This window comes from Dendrobates tinctorius, unplaced genomic scaffold (assembly GCF_039654945.1).
Source record: "Dendrobates tinctorius isolate UK_male_01 unplaced genomic scaffold, ASM3965494v1 ptg000111l, whole genome shotgun sequence".
Taxonomy (NCBI): domain Eukaryota; kingdom Metazoa; phylum Chordata; class Amphibia; order Anura; family Dendrobatidae; genus Dendrobates; species Dendrobates tinctorius.
In genome coordinates, this window is record NW_027361779.1 from 15,852,414 (window position 1) to 15,864,480 (window position 12,067).

Genomic DNA, 12,067 nt, shown 5'->3' on the forward strand with positions numbered 1-12,067 from the left:
TGGCCAGCACTTACGCCCAGCATACTCGAAGACCAAGTTTGATTTTTTTTCCTTGGACTGAGAGGTCTGCGGTAAATATCAGGGGTGTCCGAGGGTCTATGGGCCCGGGAGGAAAGATTTCAGCATTTGGATGCCGTTCGTACACGGTCTGTCACTGATAAAAAGGAGGTGAAACGTTTGCGGTTTTTTTTCCTCATCAAACCTGCTGAGGAACATCTGTGATGAAACGCGGTGCGTTTTCTCGTACATGGAAGAGAATGCTGTAGGCTTCAGCTGTCCGGAGCAGGCGCTGTGATGGCGGCCATGGCCCGGTGTGAGGCATATACCTGTATGTATAACGGCGCAGCTCACACACACATGCGGAGGTGAAATAACCGCAGCACTGCTCCCAATGGCGGCTGCACAAGTTTCCTTCCCAGGCAGCATCCAGCTGTGCCTTCACTTTCTGTTACCGAGGAGCCAATGGCGAGGTGGCGGGCGTGGTGCGCGGCGGGCCGTCCCTCAGTGCAGCTGCTGACAGGGAGCGCTCATCCTCCAGCTCCCTGCACGGTGGTTTATTATTAACAATGGCTGCGCGGCTAATATCGGGGAGATGAGGCAGCGCGGTAACGCACAGCGAGGACGGGGATGCAGCGGCGGCCCGGGTGCTGAATGGGGAGTGAATGGAGCCGTGCAGCAGGGAGGACGCGGCTGTACATCGCGCTGCCTGAGGGAGAGGGGACCGCAGGTCAGTACCTTCCCTCCCCGCACAATGGCTGCATTCCTACTCTCCCCCTCTTTAACCCTTTGTCTGCTCCTCAGCTGCAGGACGTGCAGGGTTAATCCTACCATGCAGGGTCGATAGACCTGGCGATGTAAGATAATAGTTATTGATGGTCATCTCCATAAGACAAATGGTTTGTCACCCATGGGTGCCAGCGGAGGTGGGGACCATTGGCATGTATACCATTATTAGCCATACGTGGAGAGACATTGCCAGTCAGTCATACTGTTCCTCGATGAACGGGTATCGATCAGATCTTCCCATCCGTGGCCTCGTTGTGTATTTGGGTATCTACATCTCTTCTAAGGTGCCACAGATACATGATCATATCAAGGGTGATCTCGTATAATATTACAGATGCCCCTTCTCACAGTCACACTGACCCCATCCCATGTGGTAAGACTGCCAGCAATATGTCACCCCATCCCATGTGGTAAGACTGCCAGCAATATGTCACCCCATCCCATGTGGTAAGACTGCCAGCAATATGTCGCCCCATCCCAAGTGGTAAGACTGCCAGCAATATGTCGCCCCATCCCAGGTGGTAAGACTGCCAGCAATATGTCACCCCATCCCATGTGGTAAGACTGCCAGCAATATGCCACCCTATGCCATGTGGTAAGACTGCCAGCAATATGTCACCCCATCCCAAGTGGTAAGACTGCCTGCAATATGTCGCCCCATCCCATGTGGAAAGACTGCCAGCAATATGTCACCCCATCCCAGGTGGTAAGACTGCCAGCAATATGTCACCCCATCCCAAGTGGTAAGACTGCCTGCAATATGTCGCCCCATCCCATGTGGCAAGACTGCCAGCAATATGTCGCCCCATCCCATGTGGCAAGACTGCCAGCAATATGTCGCCCCATCCCAAGTGGTAAGACTGCCAGCAATATGTCGCCCCATCCCAAGTGGTAAGACTGCCAGCAATATGTCACCCCATCCCATGTGGTAAGACTGCCAGCAATATGCCACCCTATGCCATGTGGTAAGACTGCCAGCACTATGTCACCCCATCCCAAGTGGTAAGACTGTCTGCAATATGTCGCCCCATCCCTGGTAGTAAGACTGCCAGCAATATGTCGCCCCATCCCAGGTGGTAAGACTGCCAGCAATATGTCGCCCCATGCCATGTGGTAAGACTGCCAGCAATATGTCGCCCCATGCCATGTGGTAAGACTGCCAGCAATATGTCGCCCCATGCCATGTGGTAAGACTGCCAGCAATATGTCGCCCCATCCCAGGTGGTAAGACTGCCAGCAATATGTCACCCCATCCCAGGTGGTAAGACTGCCAGCAATATGTCGCCCCATGCCATGTGGTAAGACTGCCAGCAATATGTCACCCCATCCCAGGTGGTAAGACTGCCAGCAATATGTCGCCCCATCCCAGGTGGTAAGACTGCCTGTAATATGTCACCCCATCCCAAGTGGTAAGACTGCCTGCAATATGTCGCCCCATCCCTGGTAGTAAGACTGCCAGCAATATGTCGCCCCATCCCAGGTGGTAAGACTGCCAGCAATATGCCACCCCATCCCATGTGGTAAGACTGCCAGCAATATGTCGCCCCATGCCATGTGGAAAGACTGCCAGCAATATGTCGCCCCATCCCATGTGGCAAGACTGCCAGCAATATGTCGCCACATCCCAAGTGGTAAGACTGCCAGCAATATGTCGCCCCATCCCTGGTAGTAAGACTGCCAGCAATATGTCGCCCCATCCCAGGTGGTAAGACTGCCAGCAATATGTCGCCCCATCCCAGGTGGTAAGACTGCCTGTAATATGTCGCCCCATGCCAGGTGGTAAGACTGCCAGCAATATGTCGCCCCATGCCATGTGGTAAGACTGCCAGCAATATGTCGCCCCATGCCATGTGGTAAGACTGCCAGCAATATGTCGCCCCATCCCAGGTGGTAAGACTGCCAGCAATATGTCACCCCATCCCAGGTGGTAAGACTGCCAGCAATATGTCACCCCATCCCAGGTGGTAAGACTGCCAGCAATATGTCACCCCATCCCAGGTGGTAAGACTGCCAGCAATATGTCGCCCCATGCCATGTGGTAAGACTGCCAGCAATATGTCGCCCCATGCCATGTGGTAAGACTGCCAGCAATATGTCGCCCCATCCCAGGTGGTAAGACTGCCTGTAATATGTCGCCCCATCCCATGTGGTAAGACTGCCAGCAATATGTCGCCCCATGCCATGTGGTAAGACTGCCAGCAATATGTCGCCCCATGCCATGTGGTAAGACTGCCAGCAATATGTCGCCCCATGCCATGTGGTAAGACTGCCAGCAATATGTCGCCCCATGCCATGTGGTAAGACTGCCAGCAATATGTCGCCCCATGCCATGTGGTAAGACTGCCAGCAATATGTCGCCCCATCCCAGGTGGTAAGACTGCCAGCAATATGTCGCCCCATCCCAGGTGGTAAGACTGCCAGCAATATGTCGCCCCATCCCAGGTGGTAAGACTGCCAGCAATATGTCGCCCCATCCCAGGTGGTAAGACTGCCTGTAATATGTCACCCCATCCCAGGTGGTAAGACTGCCTGTAATATGTCACCCCATCCCATGTGGTAAGACTGCCTGTAATATGTCACCCCATCCCATGTGGTAAGACTGCCTGTAATATGTCACCCCATCCCATGTGGTAAGACTGCCAGCAATATGTCACCCCATCCCATGTGGTAAGACTGCCTGTAATATGTCACCCCATCCCATGTGGTAAGACTGCCAGCAATATGCCACCCCATCCCATGTGGTAAGACTGCCAGCAATATGTCACCCCATCCCATGTGGTAAGACTGCCTGTAATATGTCACCCCATCCCATGTGGTAAGACTGCCAGCAATATGCCACCTCATCCCATGTGGTAAGACTGCCAGCAGTATGTCGCCCCATCCCATGTGGTAAGACTGCCAGCAGTATGTCGCCCCATCCCATGTGGTAAGACTGCCAGCAATATGTAGCCCCATCCCATGTGGTAAGACTGCCAGCAATATGTAGCCCCATCCCATGTGGTAAGACTGCCAGCAATATGTCGCCCCATCCCATGTGGCAAGACTACCAGCAATATGTCCTCCTATCCCATGTGGTAAGACTGCCAGCAATATGTCCTCCTATTCCATGTGGTAAGACTACCAGCAATATGTCCTCCTATCCCATGTGGTAAGACTGCCAGCAATATGTCCTCCTATCCCATGTGGTAAGACTACCAGCAATATGTCCTCCTATCCCATGTGGTAAGACTGCCAGCAATATGTCACCCCACATAAGTAGGTCTGGGAGATTTCTTATGACCATGGCCCTGTACTTCATATAGAACAGATTGTCATTTATGGGATTGGCTGATGGATGGCGAGTGTATGGCTTCTATTAGCATTGTGGCCATAGCTGTCTGATTGGTGGAGAGTCAGCTGCTGAGACTACCATCAATGGAGGGACCACAGTGACCATTTTTTACTTTGGCCTCATGTAGAGCTCATTCAGATGTCAGATTTTCACAGATAGGTTGCGTACCCATTATAGTCTGAGGTATCTCACATGTCCGTGTATTTTTACAGCCCATCAAGACACAGACTTGTCTGATTTTGGGCAACTTATCAATGCAAGTCTGTTGGGTCTGTAAGTAACAGCAGGTACGCAGGATGCAGTGACGAGATGCGAGACTGAGCTGAACCTTGGGAAGAAAACTTTTATAAATTTAAGCCGCTAGCTATGCTAAGCAACCAAAACACAATAACAGCTATTGTCTTCGCAGGGACTTCTGCACAAACAAACACTTTCAAAGAGAACACGACTAACCCAGCAAAGGCCGGTTGCTACAGGGCCGCGATATGGCCGACTACGGGTCCTTATTTCCTATTGTGTCACTTATCCGTCCTGACATCCCTCGGCGTCTCTGATGAGGCTACTTTGGTGTCGCAGCCGCTGGGCCCAGCTGCTGAAGATCTGTCGTAGTCTTCGGGCACCCCAGCGCCCATGAGGAGTTGGGGCACAACAGGCCCTGAGGGAGTCCTTTGATGAGGTAACCCCCTGTAGAAACAGCGGGGTTCCACTCGTAAGCGAGTTCAATGAAACTCCAGTCCCCAAGCAGGGTTGTGTCGCAGTTACCAGGAGTGGCGGTTGGCAGGCCACGTGCACGGCCTGGGCCTAGGCAAAGAGTTTCTCTGTAGGCGAGGAGTAGGCCCCAACTGCCGACTGCAGCGGGGTGGCGTCAACTGCGGGCAATGATGAACAGGCGGGCAGGCCGCAGCCGTGGGCTGGAGTGAAGCGGCAGCGAGAGGTGGCGGACAGGCCACAACAGGCTGGAGCACAGCGGTAACAGCTGCGGACGACCGCAAGCAGGTAGTGACCCCGGATTCGAGTGAAGCGGCAGTATCTTGTTGGTAAGTTCGGCGCTTACTCTCCGCAGGCCACTGTAAGTCTCCCCTCTGCCGCTGGTCTCCTCTCTGGTCACCGTCTGTCACTCTGGCTCTCTCAAACTCCCACAGTCTCTTGCTTCGTGTCTGCCGTTCCGCCAACTGACTCCCCTGCGCGCTCCCTGTCCCTTTTATACTCGCCCCTCCCCTTGCTGTCCTGTCACTCCCAGCAGTCCACTCTGCTCCTCCGTTCCCCGGGTACAGTTCCCTTAGGAACCTAGATGGCGGTCACCTTGGTTCCGGCCCAGACACTCTGTGGGGGCCCTTCTCCCTACAGGTCCATGAAAAAAAATTAAAAATCGGACAGCAGTCAGATACCACTGTACTGCGAGACTCACTGACTGTTTGATAAGAGTTTAAGACATATTACATAATATATTTTTTTAAATATTGTAACTGATGGTAGATTTTTTTTCAAACCAAAGCCAGGAGTTGATTCTAAAGGAGAAACTGAATGTAAGGATACGTGCCCACATTAAGCACTTGCTGCAGACATTTCTGCACCAAAAACAGGTTTCTTTGCAGGAAAAATGATGTTTGAAAACGCGCACGTTTTGCATTCATTTAAATAGGTGAAAAACGCCTCAAAAACGCTGAGTAAATTGACATGCTGCAGATGGGACACTGTTTCATGTCAGCAAGGAGCAAATAAGCAGCGGGCGCATCAGACTTCAGAAATCTCACTCAGTACTGTAAAACGCAGCATGCTGACAAGCCCTAAATCTTCGTTTTATTTTTACAGTTTTAGGATCTACTCCTCCTTTGGGCCTTTAAAGAAACACCAGAAAATTATTAAAGTTTAAAGGGGTTGTCCACTGTTAGAACAACCCCTTCTTAAACTAAATGTTCGGCCCGATAAAGTAATAAAGCCTATACTCCCCTCCCGTACCGGCACCATTCCAGTGGCGCCGGCACTCGCTCTCCCCGTGACTGTGACGCACAGGAGGCGAGTACAGACTTCATTATTTTATCGGGGCTGAACATTTAGTTTAAGAAGGGGTTGTTCTAATAGTGGACAACGCCTTTAAATAAGTATTTAGTCTGAAATCAGATTATAGGAAAATAATCATAATAGTTGTTTTTGCTAAGGTATATTCATGTGGATGATTTATTGGAGAAATTTCTGCCACTGAAAATCAGTTCCATTTTGTTAACCTAAATGAGAGTTATTTCTGCATATGTGAAGGGGGCTGGCTAAGCACTTCTATAGCTAAGGCCTGTTTCACATTTCAGTTATTTGACGTCAGTTTCACAATAAGCTTGTGAAAACAATGGATCCGTCAGCGTTGTGACACAAAAGGATGCCACCGGATCCGTTTTTGGACGGATCCGCTTTAGCAGGTAGTGACTGAAATTTAAAGGAAGCGAGTCTGGGGAAAAAAAGAGAGGGAGAGAGAGTTTTTTTTTTTTCTTTGCACGGCTGTTCCGGAACGCTACTCAGGAGTTAAAAGCCCTACTCCAGCGAATCTGCTGGGCATGTGCAAGCGGACCGTCGCTCGGAAAAGACGTTGCAGCGCACTTCTATACATCAGAGAGGGGGGCTGGCTGACCACTTCTGTAGCTAAGGCAGCACACTTCTATACATCAGGGAGGGGGGCTGGCTGACCACTTCTGTAGCTAAGGCAGCACACTTCTATACATCAGGGAGGGGGGCTGGCTGACCGACCACTTCTGTAGCTAAGGCAGCACACTTCTATACATCAGGGAGGGGGGCTGGCTGACCACTTCTGTAGCTAAGGCAGCACACTTCTATACATCAGGGAGGGGGGCTGGCTGACCACTTCTGTAGCTAAGGCAGCACACTTCTATACATCAGGGAGGGGGGCTGGCTGACCACTTCTGTAGCTAAGGCAGCACACTTCTATACATCAGGGAGGGGGGCTGGCTGACCACTTCTATAGCTAACAGGGCTGTGGAGTCGGTAAGCCAAACCTGCGACTCAGACTCCTCAATTTCCCTGACTCCGACTCCCACATATATTGCTTATATTTAAGTGAAAAATTTATTGTAGTACAATGTGAACATCAGACATTTAATCATTTCTATGATCCAATAATCAAGATATGTAGATTGAACATAATATCTATTTATTGGAATACAACTTTAGAACACAAAAAACTGTAATAAATTGTAAATATGTAATACACTGTATACATGTATACGGTACAGACCAAAGTTTGGACACACCTTCTCATTCAAAGAGTTTTCTTTATTTTCATGACTATGAAAATTGTAGATTCATTCTGAAGGCATCAAAACTATGAATTAACACATGTGGAATTATATAATTAAAGTGTGAAACAACTGAAAATATGTCATATTCTAGATTCTTCAAAGTAGCCACCTTTTGCTTTGATTACTGCTTTGCACACTCTTGGCATTCTCTTGATGAGCTTCTAGTGGTAGTCACCAGAAATGGTCTTCCAACAGTCTTGAAGGAGTTCCCAGAGATGCTTAGCACTTGTTGGCCCTTTTGCCTTCACTTTGCGGTGCAGCTCACCCCAAACCATCTCGATTGGGTTCAGGTCTGGTGACTGTGGAGGCCAGGTCATCTGGTGTAGCACCCCATCACTCTCCTTCTTGGTCAAATAGCCCTTACACAGCCTGGAGGTGTGTTTGAGGCCATTGTCCTGTTGAAAAATAAATGATGGTCCAACTAAACACAAACCAGATGGAATAGCATGCCGCTGCAAGATGCTGTGGTAGCCATGCTGGTTCAGTATGCCTTCAATTTTGAATAAATCCCCAACAGTGTCACCAGCAAAGCACCCCCACACCATCACACCTCCTCCTCCATGCTTCACGGTGGGAACCAAGCATGTAGAGTCCATCCGTTCACCTTTTCTGCGTCGCACAAAGACACGGTGGTTGGAACCAAAGATCTCAAATTTGGACTCATCAGACTAAAGCACAGATTTCCACTGGTCTAATGTCCATTCCTTGGGTTCTCTAGCCCAAACAAGTCTCTTCTGCTTGTTGCCTGTCCTTAGCAGTGGTTTCCTAGCAGCTATTTTACCATGAAGGCCTGCTGCACAAAGTCTCCTCTTAACAGTTGTTGTAGAGATGTGTCTGCTGCTAGAACTCTGTGTGGCATTGACCTGGTCTCTATTCTGAGCTGCTTTTAACCTGCGATTTCTGAGGCTGGTGACTCGGATGAACTTATCCTCCGCAGCTGAGGTGACTCTTGGTCTTCCTTTCCTGGGGCGGTCCTCATGTGAGCCAGTTTCTTTGTAGCACTTGATGGTTTTTGCCAATGCACTTGGGGACACTTTCAAAGTTTTCCCAATTTTTCGGACTGACTAACCTTCATTTCTTAAAGTAATGATGGCCACTCGTTTTTCTTTACTCAGCTGCTTTTTTCTTGCCATAATACAAATTCTAACAGTCTATTCAGTAGGACTATCAGCTGTGTATCCACCAGACGTCTGCACAACACAACTGATGGTCCCAACCTCATTTATAATGCAAGAAATCCCACTTATTAAACCTGACAGGGCACACCTGTGAAGTGAAGACCATTTCCGGTGACTACCTCTTGAAGCTCATCAAGAGAATGCCAAGAGTGTGCAAAGCAGAAATCAAAGCAAAAGGTGGCTACTTTGAAGAACCTAGAATATAAGACACTGTATTTTCAGTTGTTTCACACTTTTTTGTTAATTATCTAATTCCACATGTGTTAATTCATAGTTTTGATGCCTTCAGAGTGAATCTACAATTTTCATAGTCATGAAAATAAAGAAAACACTTTGATTGAGAAGGTGTGTCCAAACTTTTTGTCTGTACTGTGTGTGTGTGTGTGTGTGTGTGTGTGTATATGTGTGTGTATATGTATGTATGTGTGTGTATATATATATATATATATATATATATATATACACACACACTATGACTTATCTCGGCTAAGATAAAGCCTAGATCCTCAGGCTACATTCACACTATGGGCGTAGCCAGGATCAAACCGGGGGGGGGGGGAATGAATGCAGTCTATTTATTCCAACTATCAGTTGATGTTACTGAAGACGAGCAATGCCTGTCCTGGGCGTCCTTTTGGGCAGCTATGAGGTGTCCCTGACTGGTGCTAAAAAAAAAAAAAAAAAAAAATGTATTAGTCTGTGTGCTATCCGGCTTTCATTCTTTTTGGTACAGATATGATATGGATAGACAGATATGGATAAATGGATATATAGAGCAGATTTCTAATCTGCTTTTGCTATTGAAAACATTATCTATGAGCTCAAAAACCTTTCAGGTGATGCGGTTTTTTAAATAGCTGATCTGCTTTGGCAACTGAAAAACGTATCCTCAAAAAACGCAGGAAAAACGCTGTGTGTGAATGTAGCCTTAGATCAGGAATAGAACAGTCATTTACAGGACATTTCATAACTTTCCCAAATTCCTATGAAAAAATATTCAGTATATTCTGCATTGAACTACTGTACCCAATTTATTATATTTTAGGAGTCTGAGTCGATCCATTTTATACAGACTCCGACTCCATCAAAATGAGCACCGACTCCGACTCCACAGCCCTGAGCTAAGACAGCACACTTCTATACATCAGAGAGGGGGGCTGGCTGACCACTTGTATAGCTAAGGCAGCACACTTCTATACATCAGGGAGGGGGGCTGGCTGGCCACTTCTATAGCTAAGGCAGCGCACTTCTATACATCAGGGAAGGGGGCTGGCTGACCACTTCTGTAGCTAAGGCAGCGCACTACTATACATCAGGGAGGGGGGCTGGCTGACCACTTCTGTAGCTAAGGCAGCGCACTTCTATACATCAGGGAGGGGGGCTGGCTGACCACTTCTATAGCTAAGGCAGCGCACTACTATACATCAGGGAGGGGGGCTGGCTGGCCACTTCTATAGCTAAGGCAGCGCACTTCTATACATCAGGGAGGGGGGCTGGCTGACAACTTCTGTAGCTAAGGCAGCGCACTACTATACATCAGGGAGGGGGGCTGGCTGACCACTTCTGTAGCTAAGGCAGCGCACTTCTATACATCAGGGAGGGGGGCTGGCTGACCACTTCTATAGCTAAGGCAGCGCACTACTATACATCAGGGAGGGGGGCTGGCTGACCACTTCTATAGCTAAGGCAGCGCACTACTATACATCAGGGAGGGGGGCTGGCTGGCCACTTCTATAGCTAAGGCAGCACACTTCTATACATCAGGGAGGGGGGCTGGCTGGCCTCTTCTATAGCTAAGGCAGCGCACTACTATACATCAGGGAGGGGGGCTGGCTGGCCTCTTCTATAGCTAAGGCAGCGCACTACTATACATCAGGGAGGGGGGCTGGCTGGCCACTTCTATAGCTAAGGCAGCGCACTACTATACATCAGGGAGGGGGGCTGGCTGGCCACTTCTGTAGCTAAGGCAGCACACTTCTATACATCAGGGAGAGGGACTGGCTGGCCACTTCTATAGCTAAGGCAGCGCACTACTATACATCAGGGAGGGGGGCTGGCTGACCACTTCTGTAGCTAAGGCAGCGCACTTCTATAGGTCAGAGAAGGGGCTGACGTTGCTAATGCCTTGAACAGTCAAGCGCCCCTCTTTACAAACTGCAGTCATGTGCAGACACCTCAGGATATGAGGGCTTGCTTCAGGCTCAGGCCTGGAAGCCATACTGTCGATAACCAGCAGGGAGCGACCCCTGGAGGTCAGGTGGTCTGATACACTGTTGCTTGTGTGTTATATACCTTACTGTATATAGCTACATTCTAAATGGTTTCTTTACTTGAAAAGGAACTAGTCAGGTCACCCAACTGTCCCCATATCTAAAATAGAAGTATGCATGTGCTTTTTTCTGGATTCTGTGCTCTATGTAACTATCTAGAGCCCCAATGTTTGAAGAATGAAGATGAATCCTTCAGCATTGCCCACTAGTCCGGTGTGGTGTGTCTAGTCATAAGGCGATGTTCAGTATGTGTAAGACTAAACCAGGAGTGGGTGATAAATCCAGAAGTGGTGATGTGTTTCTATGATATTTTCCTCTTCTGGTTTGGGCTTGCACATACTCATGGAAAATACTGTCCAAATACTGAATGTGTGACCATGGCCTTGCCCTGCCTTCAGTCCCTGTTATGGTAGAACCATTGTGCCGCCTGTAAGTCACACCCAGGGAGGCAGGATTGGAAGATCTGAGGAAATCTGGTGGGATGGAGACCGGCACCAACGGACTACACCTGATGACTTGTATGCAATGCTGCTGGATAAAAACTTCATTCTTTAAGCACTGAGGCTTTAGAAAGGGCACAAAAGAACTCATATACCCCTCAGCATACCGCTATATTATGTGTTGTATATACAGCACCATCATCACTGCCCCCATTGTGGGTCACAATCTAAATCCCCTATCAGTAAGAGTCTGTGGAGTGTGGAGGAAAACCCACGCAAACACAGGGAGAGGGTGCAGACGTTGTCCTTGGTGGGATTTGAACCCAGGACCCCAGCACGACAGTGCTAACCACTGGGCTGCTCTAATAGTGATTGGGGCCCGGCAGTGAACTTCACAGGTTCCCTTTAACGCTCAATGCCAATTTAGAGTGGTTTATTGTATCCATTGCAAATATTGTTGCCTGTTCACACCAAACATTAAACTAAGGCCCTGATTCATGAATGTGCTCTCGCTAGTTTTCTGGCATAAAATGCCTTCAGCTGTCACCAAATTTTTGCATTGGTAAGCCCGCCGGTCTAATTCTTAAACCTTTCTCACTTTAGTGATCTGTGTTTTGCCAGAAATATACTCCAGTCTCCAGGGGCACGTGGGCATCCTGAGACTTGATTCACATTGATCAGGAAGGTCCCCTTTTGGCATCCGTCTAACCCAGGCATCTTGGCTATGTTACAGTAAAGGTCTGGGTATGTATTGTGG

At 48.8% G+C, this 12,067-nt stretch overlaps 1 protein-coding gene across 4 annotated transcripts in view; it reads left to right on the plus strand.

Annotated features, from left to right (window-relative positions):
- The first annotated feature begins 414 nt into the window (after nucleotides 1-414).
- Nucleotides 415-12,067, plus strand: part of GPR63 (G protein-coupled receptor 63) — an 86,620-nt gene continuing 74,967 nt past the window's right edge. Inside the window, exon 1 of one of the 4 annotated variants that reach the window (XM_073589533.1) lies at nucleotides 415-727. The gene's annotated coding sequence lies outside the window, so the exon portion shown is untranslated. Of the gene's footprint in view, nucleotides 728-10,865; nucleotides 12,055-12,067 lie in introns of those variants that run through there. The other 3 variants (XM_073589531.1, XM_073589534.1, XM_073589532.1) reach the window with 3 other exon arrangements.